Source organism: Phodopus roborovskii, unplaced genomic scaffold (genome assembly GCF_943737965.1).
Source record: "Phodopus roborovskii unplaced genomic scaffold, PHOROB, whole genome shotgun sequence".
In the NCBI taxonomy this organism is placed as follows: domain Eukaryota; kingdom Metazoa; phylum Chordata; class Mammalia; order Rodentia; family Cricetidae; genus Phodopus; species Phodopus roborovskii.
The window spans coordinates 6319422-6332008 of NW_026125444.1; positions in this window are offsets into that span (position 1 = coordinate 6319422).

Below are 12587 nucleotides of genomic sequence, written 5' to 3' on the forward strand. Positions count from 1 at the left end.
AAAACCCAAAACACACACACACACACACACACACACGCACACACACACACATACACACACATATATATGTGTGTGTTTTTGTACATGTTATATATTTTAATATAAAATATGTTATACATATTTAATTATGTTAAAGGCTCTGCTTCTGAATGCCCATGTTTGATATAGTTTGGATGTGTACTGTCCCACAGAAACTCATGTGCTGAAGGTTTGGGTCGCAGGACAGACTGCTGAGACATGATGGTCTAATGAGAGGTCTTGTAACTGGGTGCATGCCCTTGGAGGCAACTACAGAGCCCCACCCTCTTCTCTAGTTCATGCCAGGCCATGAGGTGAAGGCTCTGCTCTAGCAATACTCCCACTACAATGTGCTGTCACACACAGTCTACTTCCTCAAAGATGGAGACAGTGAGTGATGAACCAAAACCTCCAAAGTGAGCTGATTTCCCTATAAATCATCTCAGGTACCTGTCACAATAATGGAAAGTTAACTAACATTATATGGATAAATGGATGTATAGGTAGAGAGATAGATGGAAAAATACTACAGGCATTCATCTTTACACCATCATGACTTAAAGTTAGAAATTCTATATTCTAATCCCCATATGGGGCTTCATAAAGGAACGTGGAGGATTGTGGAAGAACATGACAATAAAGGGTTTCTGAAAATATAATTATCAAAAATTAATTCAAACTCATGTGCAATGAATTTAACATGTGCACCGAATCTAACATGTATGTGGTAGTGCCTCTGTTGTATCGCATGACTACACTGCAGCCTTGTTTCTGAACATGTGTGCACTTTGCTCTGCATGTACTGTCATACAACAGACACTGCCTGAAAAGCTTTGGTTCAGATTCAAGGTTATTGTATGTTAGGAATTCTGGTGTTTCCGTCCTTATAGGAACATTAGTAGTTTAATTATGGAGAAGAATGACTTAATATTTTCCTACCATCATCCCTCAGCTTGAATCAAGTTAGTATATATCTCTTGATAATGTTGTATTAGAATGCTTTGAGTTTTTTTTAACTTGTTGGTTTGTCTGTTCTGTTTTTTTTTTTTTTTTTTTCTTTTAACTCTCATATGAGGGACTGGCGAGATGGTCCAGTGATTACAGTGCCTGCTGTGAAAGTATGAGAACTTGAGTTCTGATCCCTAGCATCTATGTAAAAATCTCTGTGAGGTAGCACATTCCTGTCATCTTAGCACCAGAAAGCAGAGGCAGGAGGATGACAGGAGCTCCCTGGTCAGCTAATCTAGCCAACCAGTGTGCTCCAGGTTTAGCGAGAGACTCTATCATACAAAACAATAGGGTGGGGGAAGATGATGATACCACTGGTTGCTACACATGCTACGCATGCTACATGCAGACATGTGTACCACTCACATGTGCATCTCTCTCTCTCTCTCTCCCTCTCCTTCTCCCTCTTCCCACCCCCCTCCCAGAAAAGAGCAATTCACTACATAGCCTTGGCTGGCCTAGAATTTACTATGTAGACCAGATTAGTCTTGAATTTACAGAAACCTGCCTGCCTGGGATTAAAGGCATGTGCCACCACACCCAGAACTAAAAATATTTTTATCTGAGAGGTAGTGTTTCTTCTATTCTACATTCTTCAAATGACTGCTAATGTGTGTTGTGACCCAGAAACTATGCAATAGACTCCGTGGACAGTGATGGTGAGGGGGCTTCAGGGGTGATGGGATGTGGGATGTGGACATGGGCAGACACAGAGGGGGGAGGAGAGAGAGAGAAGAGAGAGAGAGAGAGAGGAGAGAGAGAGAGACTTAAAGCTGGAGATGCAGGATATCTGGTAACTGGATTCAAGTTGAGTCTGATGGTCTAATGACTGGAAGAGGCCATGATGAAAACCTCAGGCTAGAGAAGATAGGATGAGATTTCCTGCTCAAAAGGACAGGAGGGAAGAAGGGGCAAATTGCCCTGACTCTGCCTTTCCTTCCTTTTCTTTTTCTTTTTGTCTGTTTGTCTAACTTTTTGAGGCATAGAGGACAGCTTGTTCTAATGTGTGTAGATTCAGGGACAGAATTCAGTTAGGCCGGCTTGGTGGTAAGTGCCTTTACCTGCTAAGCTATCTCACTGGCCCTAAGTCTATCTTTCCTATGTAGTTCTTCAGTAGATATAGGATGATGGTATTCATATCAGGGTGGATGCCAAACCCATCAATCCTAAGCTAATCACTGCAAATGCCCTGAAGAAACAGGTTCAAATGATGCTGCAGCTGGCAGCTCATGTCCCACTCAAGTTGAGGTATATGCCTTCTAATCCTCCAAATCAGTTTTGTTAGCTAAACACAGGCAGAGTGAGAAGCCAGATTGGACCCTCGAGCCTTGAAACATTGGGTGCTACCTTGAGTTACTCCTACTATGCCTGCTTGCCTGTCTGCCTGCCTGAGACTCCCTACTTTCTTTCCCCTCTTCCAAAGAATACTTATTAGTATCTAGCTGTAAGTGGTGACAGACACCTAAAATTACAGTAATTGGGAGCCTGAGGCAGGGGTATCAATATGGTCTAGGCTAGCATGGGCTACACAGTGACACTCTGTCTCACAATAAAAAGAAGACAGACAGACACACACACACACACACACACACACACACACCCAAATACTTATTAGTATCTTAATAATATTTGTTTTTGAAAACATTGACTTAGAGCAGTACTGAATCAAAAGGGTATTCCCACAAGTAAGACATGTGATCAGTATATGCATCTTGTCCGTCCAGCCCAAGAGGGAGCCAGCAACACAGGATTGAGAGTGACATCCCAGGGTGTGCTCAGTCTGAAGTGCCCATACTTCTCAAATGGGATTATGCATTCTGTGTCTCCTCCAGCCTGCCTGGGATGCTCCTGTGTCTGGTTCATGAATGATGGCACCAGATCTTTCAAGAGTGCTTGGAGCCTTTTTCCTGCTCATAGACATCAACAAAGTAATTGTAAGGAGTAAGGTTTTTCCTGCTAGCCAGGACCCACGGCAGTGCTAGCCCCAAATAACACACAGACACACTGTATTTGATATAATGTTGTTGGCCAGTTACTCGTTTATTATCGGCTAGCTCTGTCTTAAGTATTAACCCATTTCTATTAATCTAAGTACTTTCACGTGGTCTCATCTTACCGGAGAGTCTGGCTGATATCCTGCTTTCCCCAGTCTCTCCATGCTGAAATATTTCTTTAAATCTTGCTAAATGTTAATGGACTAAATATTGTTAACTGTGATTCTTATTTAATAAGTTTGTGTTATATATTTTTGCTTTGTTAAGGTTAAAAACCTTTTTATTTAGACAGAAAAGAGGAGATGGGAGATGTCATTCTGTAAATATGTTTCTCATACTGGTTAATGAATAAAGCCCTGTTGGCCAATAGGAAAGCAAGATAGGCAGGACTAGGAGACAAGGAGGATTCGAGGAAGTAGTAAGGAGGAGTCAACATGGAGAGACTGGGGAGACCAGACACCGGCCCCACTCCCCGGTAAGATGAGACCAATGGAAATACTTAGATTAATAGAAATGGGTTAATACTTAAGACAGAGCTAGCCGATAAGAAACAAGTAACTGGCCAACAGCGTTATATCAAATACAGAGTCTCAGTGTATTATTTGGCACTGGCACCACGGTGGGTCCAGGCTGGAAAAAAAAAAAACTTACTCATAACAAAGTAGATAAATTCAGGATCAGGGCAAGTGCCACAACTCAAATGGTCTTTGCTCTCCCAAGAAACCCCACTAACTTCTTCGAGAGCCTATAAAAACCCAGCCTATAGTAACTATCCCTCCCTCTGGAATGTACCAAGTGAAACTCTACCATGTTGGGTTTTCAGGAGCTATCCCACTAACTGCCAAAGCCTTTGGGTAATATATCTAACAAATTATATCTTACATTTTAAAAAGCAGGTTACTGACAAATAGGATGATCCCCCTGCAATTAAAATCTGATGTCAGAGTGCGAAAATCCCCTGCTAACAGGGAACTCCCATGTCACTCATTCTATATTAATGGTATTTATTCTCCTTTGTTGTTCTCATTTTTAAAAATGGCTCCCTTGGTTACAATGTTATGTTAAGCATATTACATGTTACTCCGAAGCCAGCTCATATATTATGTACCATTACACTCCAGGGTATACATTTCTGAATAGCTCACACTCCACAGTTACAGTTTCGCATTAAATATGGGCTGCCACAAGTGGACCCCGAGAGAGTTGTCTATTCCATTCCCAGCTTCTTGTTTTCCCTGGAAGTGTTCCTCCTTCCATTGAGCACTCCTCAGGGAAGGTGTGCCTTCAGTAAGAGGCGTCTACCTGGGGAAGGTGAAAAGTATTTCTCTCTTGAGTCTTCTGGAAGGGAGAGTACAAGTGGCATCTGGTTGACTGAGTGCCTGTCATCTTCTGTGGGGGCCAGTGATGATTTGCACCTGCGTGGCTGTGCTGATGAGACACAAAGGGAGTGGGGTGCCAGAAACCAGCATGTCCACTGACAGAAAGCTACAGTGTCTTTCCTTCTGCGACATTAGCATCAGCAGGAGTTTCTGTCCTTTGCGGACATGGAGGCTTCATTTCATGTGGCCAGCGTGCACTTAAGCATCTGTGTTACAACATCCTTTAGAGATGGTTTCCGGGATTTCAGAGGATGTAATCTTTCTAATGTCTCCAGTAAAGCCCACCATGATGACACTATTATTTGCATTTACTGCAGGATCCAAACTCTAATGAGCCGCCACCTGCTTTCTTTGATTCCCTCATCCAGTGGACTTTATGCATTGGGTTCCCTGTAGCTCTGGAAGCTGAAAAAAAAAGTCTGTATGAGCTTATCATATGAGGCCAGTGCTCATAGGATATGGGCCTCTTGGCTGGTGCCAGCACCACCTTCCCTTCTGGTATGGTTCTTTAGTGTGGTAAATGGGCAAAATCAGAGAGCCTGCGTCATAACTGAAGGGCCTTGTGTAATACTTCTCAGTGGACTCCAAACACCTTCCAAAGGTGAAGAAGTCAAGAGCCTCTTTTCTCTTGTGAAAGCTTGCCAGTTCCGATCTCCCCCTCCCATCATGCTTCTTTTCACATTATCCAAGCCATTCTCCAACATAGTGATGAGCTGCAGGCACTTGTCTCTTTCAAGATAAGGGGAATCTTCAGAGGAGAAGTGCTCACAATGGGACCGGGGCACAAGAGTCTCTGGAGCCCACAGCAGTTTCCCTTGACTACAAAGCTGAAGGCCTGAGACCCTTGACAAATGAGAATCAGATTGTATCCAAAATACATCACAGACTCTTGGGGCTTTCTGTAACCATATAAGGAGCTGGTCAAGAGCTGTTTATCAGAGAGGTTCTTGAGGGCAAAGAGAACCTCCAGGGTACTTCAATTAGCTGAACAGTCCCAGCTCTCATGTGCCTACAGCTGTCACCAGGAGGGGGGTATCAGCTGTTCAGATGGCTATTATTGCCATTTCATATGCAAGAGCTGTAAGGGGCTCGTCTCTTTTTGTCTTCAACTCCTTTCAGCTTCTTTGCCAATAATGTCTCGAACTTCCGAAACTATTAGAGTCCAGAAATAGCCAAGCTGTTAGCAAATAGGTATCTTCACAAAAAATGTCAAGACTGTTTAGTGATCACTAACCACCTCAGCCAAAGACAAGTCAAAATGTCATTGAGGAATCTGCCTGCCTTCTCCATGGTGCAAATAAGACTGGAAAATCTGAGCCACAACAGCTATGCCAGCTTTTAATTTTAACTTCAATACCTTATTCAGCAGTGCTTATATCCACAGACAACTCAAACTCAAGATTTATAGCTTCATTATGAAGCCAACATATTTCTTTTGGGTCACAGTGGGAAATGGGTTCATACATGTACATTCTGAACTCATTAACATTTTGCCTTCAAAATTCTCTCTAGCTGTATTTTCATTCAGAAAGGTTTTAACCAGGCATTTAAGAAACGTATTTGAGTTTTTGAAAAGCAAGCAACTTTACTTACCCTACGGACAGGTAAATAAAACATAATACTGTAAACCTAGCTAACAATTGGTAGTTGGAGAGGTGATAGACCCTAGAGAAGAATCTACTACTGCCATTTTCCTAAACAAATATTATTTATAACTGTATTTGAAATATTTATCCTTTCACCACAGAAAAATGTAGTTCTCACCCTTCATCAAAGGAAAAACTTTTCTCAGTGGATGGAGACGATTACAGAAAATCACAGCTGGTCAAAATGAGGAGAGTAAGTGACCAAGTGACCACCCCAGTTAGTACACCTATATAATACTCCTGTAACTCCTGCACCAAAGACTCAGGGAACATCTTGGTAGAAGGGGCACAAGTATTGTACAAGCCAGAGGACCAGACCTCTACTGTTAGATAGTCTCTTCTAGACATAACAGGGCAGCTCTACCCATAAAACCTCAACAATACGGCTACCTAACAAGATCAGCATAATGACAAACCAGTTGGCATGCCAGTTCAGATAGGGCAATTTCACTAATCCTCTTTTCTAGGTAAAGAGCTATGGACAAGCAATGGCTGCTGAGAGAGGAAGAATCAGTTTTTCTCCAGGAATAAGCTCTCTGAGAGGTTATTCAGTTCCAAATAATCATAAAAGCAACACTAAATAGATTCAGTAGGATATGTGCATGCATTTACACACACACACACACACACACACACACACACACACACACACTTCTCTAGTTGTAATTCTGTCATGGTGTTTTTTGGTTTTAGTGGTGTATAAAAGTACATAAAATATATTCTATACTGAAAGTACAAAATTTATTGGGTAGCTCCAAGGGTTCCTTTCCTGATGCCTATTCCAACTCTATAAAAGTTCATTGAGTTGTATAGACTTTGGCTGTAGTCAATTTTAGTGTGACATGTATTTATTTATTTCAGACTTTTACAATAAAGTGTATAAAAATAAAGGCATCTATTTTATTTTTTTAAAGCAACAATAATTACAGACCATCAGTTCATGAAGTTGAGAAGCAGATAGAAGAGGGGCCTGAGAGAAGTTGGAGCAGTGAGACCATGGAAATTATGTAAGTACAATATTTGAGTATGAAATTCATAGTTGACAGTGTTAATAATACCAAGAATTGGAGACAACACCAATTGTGGCCACTAGGGGGAAAACCTATTACTATTATTTTGCTAGAGAAACATGGCAATAAAATGACACCTAATGACATGTTGCTATACCCATAGATCAGTCCATCATTCAACCATCATTTGAAAGCTTCTTCTTGCAGTCGATGGCAACTGACACAAACTACATTTGGAAAATGTGCAGAAAGTGAAAGGCTTTGAAGCACTCAGACATAAATGGGATGTCTTTATCATACCTTGAATCAAGATTCAGGGATCTAATAATTTATGAATGGGACTTACAAAACTGAAAAACATTCTATATGGCAAAGGATGCCATCATCAGGGCAAAGCAACATCCTACAGAATGGGAAAATATTTTTATCAACTACACATTTGATAAGTAGCAAATATCAAAAATACATAAAAACCCAAAACACTAGACAACAAGAAAAAAAACAATTTAAAAAATGGAGCACAGATATAAACAGAGAATTTTGAAATGAGGAAACTCAAATGCCTGAGAAACACTTTAAGAAATGTTCAATATCTTTAGGCACCAGGGAAATGCAAATCAAAACTACTTTGAGATTTCCTTTTACATCTGTCAGGATGGCTAAGATCAGTAAAGCAAAGGATAGTTCATGCTGGCAAAGATGTGGATTGCTGACAGAGTGCAAACTTGCACAGTCACTATAGAAATCCATGTGGCAACAAGAATTGATCGATCTCAAGAAACAGATACACCACTCTATACCCAAAAGACCCTTCATCCTACCATAGAGACACTTGCTGAACCATATTCATTGCTGCTCTATTAACAATAGCCAGAAATAGGAAATATCCTAGATGTCCCTCAACAGGTGAAGGGATAAAGAAAATGTGGTACATTTACACAATGGAGTGTTAATCAGTTGTTTGAAAAATGAAATAATGAAATTGCCAGGCATATAGATGGAACTAGAAAAACATAGTCGAGCGTGAGGTATCCTAGATGCAGAAAGACAAATATGGTATGCATTTCCTTATATGATGATATTAGCTGTTAACAATAACCAAGGTATAATCCATAGAATCTCAGAGGTTAGAAATAAAGTGAGAGACTGGGTGGGGCCACATGGATCTCCCTAGTGAAGGAAAATGAAATAGATAGTTATGAATGGTTATAGGATGATGGAGTGGACTGGAACAGGAGGATCAAGAGAGCAGAGGAAGAAGAGGAAGGGAATATGGAGAGAGACAGCTAAACTTAAGGTCTATTTGAAAGACAGTCTAAAAACCTAATACAACAGAAGCTTTGTAAAATATATACATATATGAAGGGGTTCTAGATGAAATTGCCAAATAACTGGGAAACAGAGCCGCAACTAACTATGACTTGTCACCAAATGAAGTTTCTAGCACCAGGATTGGGTTACATATAATTGAATTGTTGGCCAAAGTGGCTCTGTGGGAACCCCTAACAACCCAATCTGATGCCAAGGCTGTAGGTTGCTCTCCATAAATTGATGGTAAGGGCCCACACTAGCGAAAACACCTACACAACTCATTGAATAGGGATAAGTTGATCTGGTGCCTCCAAAGAGCCTTCACACTTACATTGTAGTGTTTTTGGCACAGGAATTTACTCCGAATGCTACCAAAAGAGAAATGTAAACACCAACCCAGGCACAATTCTTTGATCTATTATGGTGTCCTACCTGCAAGATATGCTAGTGTAAAAGTAGCACAAAGCTCTGGGAGCAAACAACCAATATCTGACTTGACTGAAGGCCCACTCCATGAGATGGACTCCATACCCAACACTGCGTGAATGACAAAGAACCAGAGACTAGAGAGCCCATGGACCTAGGGCAAAACTACTGTTCTAAATCAAAAATCCCAAACCTTCCAACTGAATGATTCCTAATGACATTCTGTTATACTCATAGATCAGTGCCTTGCTCAGCTATCATCAGAGAAATTTCCTCTTGCAGATAGGAACAAATGCAGAAATCCACAGCCAGACCTTATGCAGAGAGTGACGTACCTTAATATATTTAGGTCTAAATGGGATGTTTCCACCAAATCCCTCTCCTTGGAGATAAGGGAAGGGAACCCTGTAGAAGAGAAGGCAGAAAGAGTGTAAATGCCAGAGGGCATGGAACACACACACACACACACACACACACACACACACACACAACACACACACACACACACACACACACACACACACAACACAAACAAAAAAAAAACTCAAAACAAATCACCAGCAACAAAACCAAGACCCTTTACTCAAGGGTTTCAACATACATACTACGGAAAGACTGAGGCCACATGCCTAGAGCCTGCACCAGGTACCGTCCCAGAGCTAAAAGAAGTGGACACATGCCCTAACCCAGAAGTCATCTCCAATTGATAACCACTTGCAAACAAAAATTGAGTCTTCTTCAAGGCTGTCTTACCATGGAAACAAGCTATTCTTAAGGGGAGGCTGCGTGCCCAGAAGTAGATGGCCAACAGAAAATGAACTCAATGGCATCTTTGGAGGTTCCTTGTCTCACAAAGCCACGTCAGGGCTATTTAATTTTTTATTTTTACTTGATTTTATTTATATTTTTCATCTCTTTTTGCCTTACAGATCCTTTGTGTGTATGTTATGGCTTCTAGGTTTTGGTTATTTTTTTTCTGGGATTCCACGATATGTAAATGAGTGGTTCTCTGCATCTATCTCTGTTTCTTGTATCTTTTATTGGACTCTTTTGCTTTTTGTTTTATCCTATTCCAATGTACAAGTTTTATCTTACTATATTTTATTTTTTTATTATCCCTTAGGAGCCTGTTTGTTTTGTAGTGAAAGACAAAAAGGGGGTGTATCCAGGTAGGAGGGGGAAATAGAGAGGAACTGGGAGAGTAGAGGGAGGGGAAGTCATACTCAGGGTACAGTATGTGAGAGGAGAAGAAATGGCTATTTTCAATAAAAGGAAAAAAAATAGACTCAAAGTTTTTTTTTCTTTTTCTTTTTGAGATAGGGTTTCCCTGTGTAACAATCCTGGCTGTCCTGGATCTCATTCTGTAGACCAGGCTGGCCTCAAATTCATTGGGATCCATCTGTCTCTGCCCCCCAACTACTGGTATTAAAGGTGTGTGCCACCTCTGCCTGGCTAAGATTCAGGGATTTATCCAGAAGAGGAAGCAGAAAGATTTCAAGACCCAGAGGTGTGGATGACTCCAAGGAAACAGAATCTTCCAGATACAACAGGACTGATTTACAACAGCATAATGGATGTATTACAGGGCAAGAAGATAGACTTCATATAGCATATATTTACCACAATGATAATCCTTTAAAATAGCCCATCACTTTATGGAATGTCTTCTCTTTCTTTCTTTGAATTCCACCCACAAAGTCAAGTGTCAATACTGTTTACAGAATGAAAGAGGAAGTTTCTCCTTAGTCAGGACTTCTCACCTCATCACACTGACATTTATCCAATTCGCCTGTGATTTTGTAAGACGAGAGGCCTGAGCTAGGATGCTCTGTGTCATGGTGTCATCTGTGTCACCACACCATGTTCTGCCCTGACATGGGACAGACAGAGTCTCTACTAGGAAAAGAATTCACCAGCGTATCACCCTAACAGTGAACATGCCAGTGCTCCGGACAAATCAAGTTAAATCAAGCTTTCTTTTCTTTTCTTTTTTATTTACTTTTATTTATTTATTATTTTTTCTTATTTTACATATCAATCCCAATTCCCTCTTCTTTCCTCCCTTCCATGCTCCTGTCGCACCCCCCCCCCACTCCACAGGGTGGTTGATGCCTTCCAGGAAGGATCATCAAAATCTGTGAAGTCATTTGCAGTAGGGACTGGGCCCTCCCTCCCTCTAGATTAAGGGAGTATCCCTCCATGGGGAATGTGCTCCCAAAGTCCTTTCGTGCACCAGGGATACATCCTGGTTCCACTGTCAGAGGTCCCTTAGACTGCCCAGGCCTTCTAACTGAGACCCATGACCAGGGGGTCTGAGCTGGTCCAATGCTGGTTTCCCAGCTATCAGTCTGGGGGTCCATTAGCTCCTCCTTGTTCAGGACAGCTGTCTCTGTGGGTTTCTGTAGTCTGATCTTGACCCCTTTTCTTATCACTCCTCCCTCTCTGCAACTGGATTCCAGGAGTTCAGCTCAGTGTTTAGCTGTGGGTGTCTGCTTCTGTTTCCATCAGTTACTAGATGAAGGCTCTATGATGGCATATAAGTTAGTTATCAATTTCATTATCAGAGAAGGGCATTTAAGGTAGCCTTTCCACTGTTGCTCAGATTGTTAATTGGGGTCATCCTTGTAGGTCTCTGGATATTCTGTAGAGTCAGTTTTCTCTTCCAACCTATAATGGCTCCCTCTATTATGATATCTCTTTTCTTGCTCTCATCTATTTGTTCCTTGACTCAATCTTCCTGGTCTCGCATGTTCTCCTCTCCTTCTCTTTCTCCTAACTCCCTCTTCACTCACTGCCCCCCCACTCCCAATATGCTAAGGAGATCTTGTTCCTTTCCTCTTCTGTGATGGACCTTGTATGGATGGATCTCTTAGAATCATCCATGTATCCTAGTTTCTCTGGCAGTTTGAATTATAGGCTGGTGACCCTTCGCTCTATGTCTGAAATCCATATATGAATGAGTACATACCACGCTCCCTTTTTTGTGACTGTATTACCTCACTCAGGTTGGTTTCTTCAAGTTCCATCAATTTGCCTGCGAATTTCAAGATCCCATTGTTTTTTTCTGCTGAGTAGTATTTCATTATATAAATGGACCACATCTTCTTTATCCATTCTTCAGTTGAGGGGCATCTAGGTTGCTTCTAGGTACTTATTATTACAAATAATGCTGCTATGAACATAGTTGAATAGATGTTTAAGCTTTATTTTCTATAAGCAACAGAAAAGAGGTAAAGAATGTTCATTACCAATTGGACTATACATCGATTTGTGATCAGTCACTTTCCTTCAGCCTTCATAAAAAGGCTTCCTTACTAGCAAATGCTGCACTCTTTTAATATTTCCATAGCTCTTGAAAAATGGTGTGATATCCCTACTGATAAAGGGAAAAACTGAAATGGAAAAGTTTATATTTCTTTGTAAGAACATCCAGTTGGCGAATTATAGACTCTGAAAGCCAACAAAATTCTTTTTTTTTTCTGTTTTTTTCCTTTCTTTCTTTCTTTCTTTTAAATTTTAATCCCTATTGCCTTTCTCCTAACCAATGCTCTGAGTCTTTCTGTTCCCTTGAAATCAGGAGGAGATCCTTCTATAGCAGTTCTCTACACAGACTTTCTGATTTAACTGGCACGGAGGAGTACTACCTGGGTACCCAGAACGTAAACAGTGTCCCTCCCCACCTGCAGCTCTTCTGCGGATAATTGGGAGACCTTCCCCCTCGGCTCCAGAGAACTTACTTCTCCACATCTCACAGTGGCCTGCCCAGAGTGAACTCTATGTGTTTCTGCAAAAGCT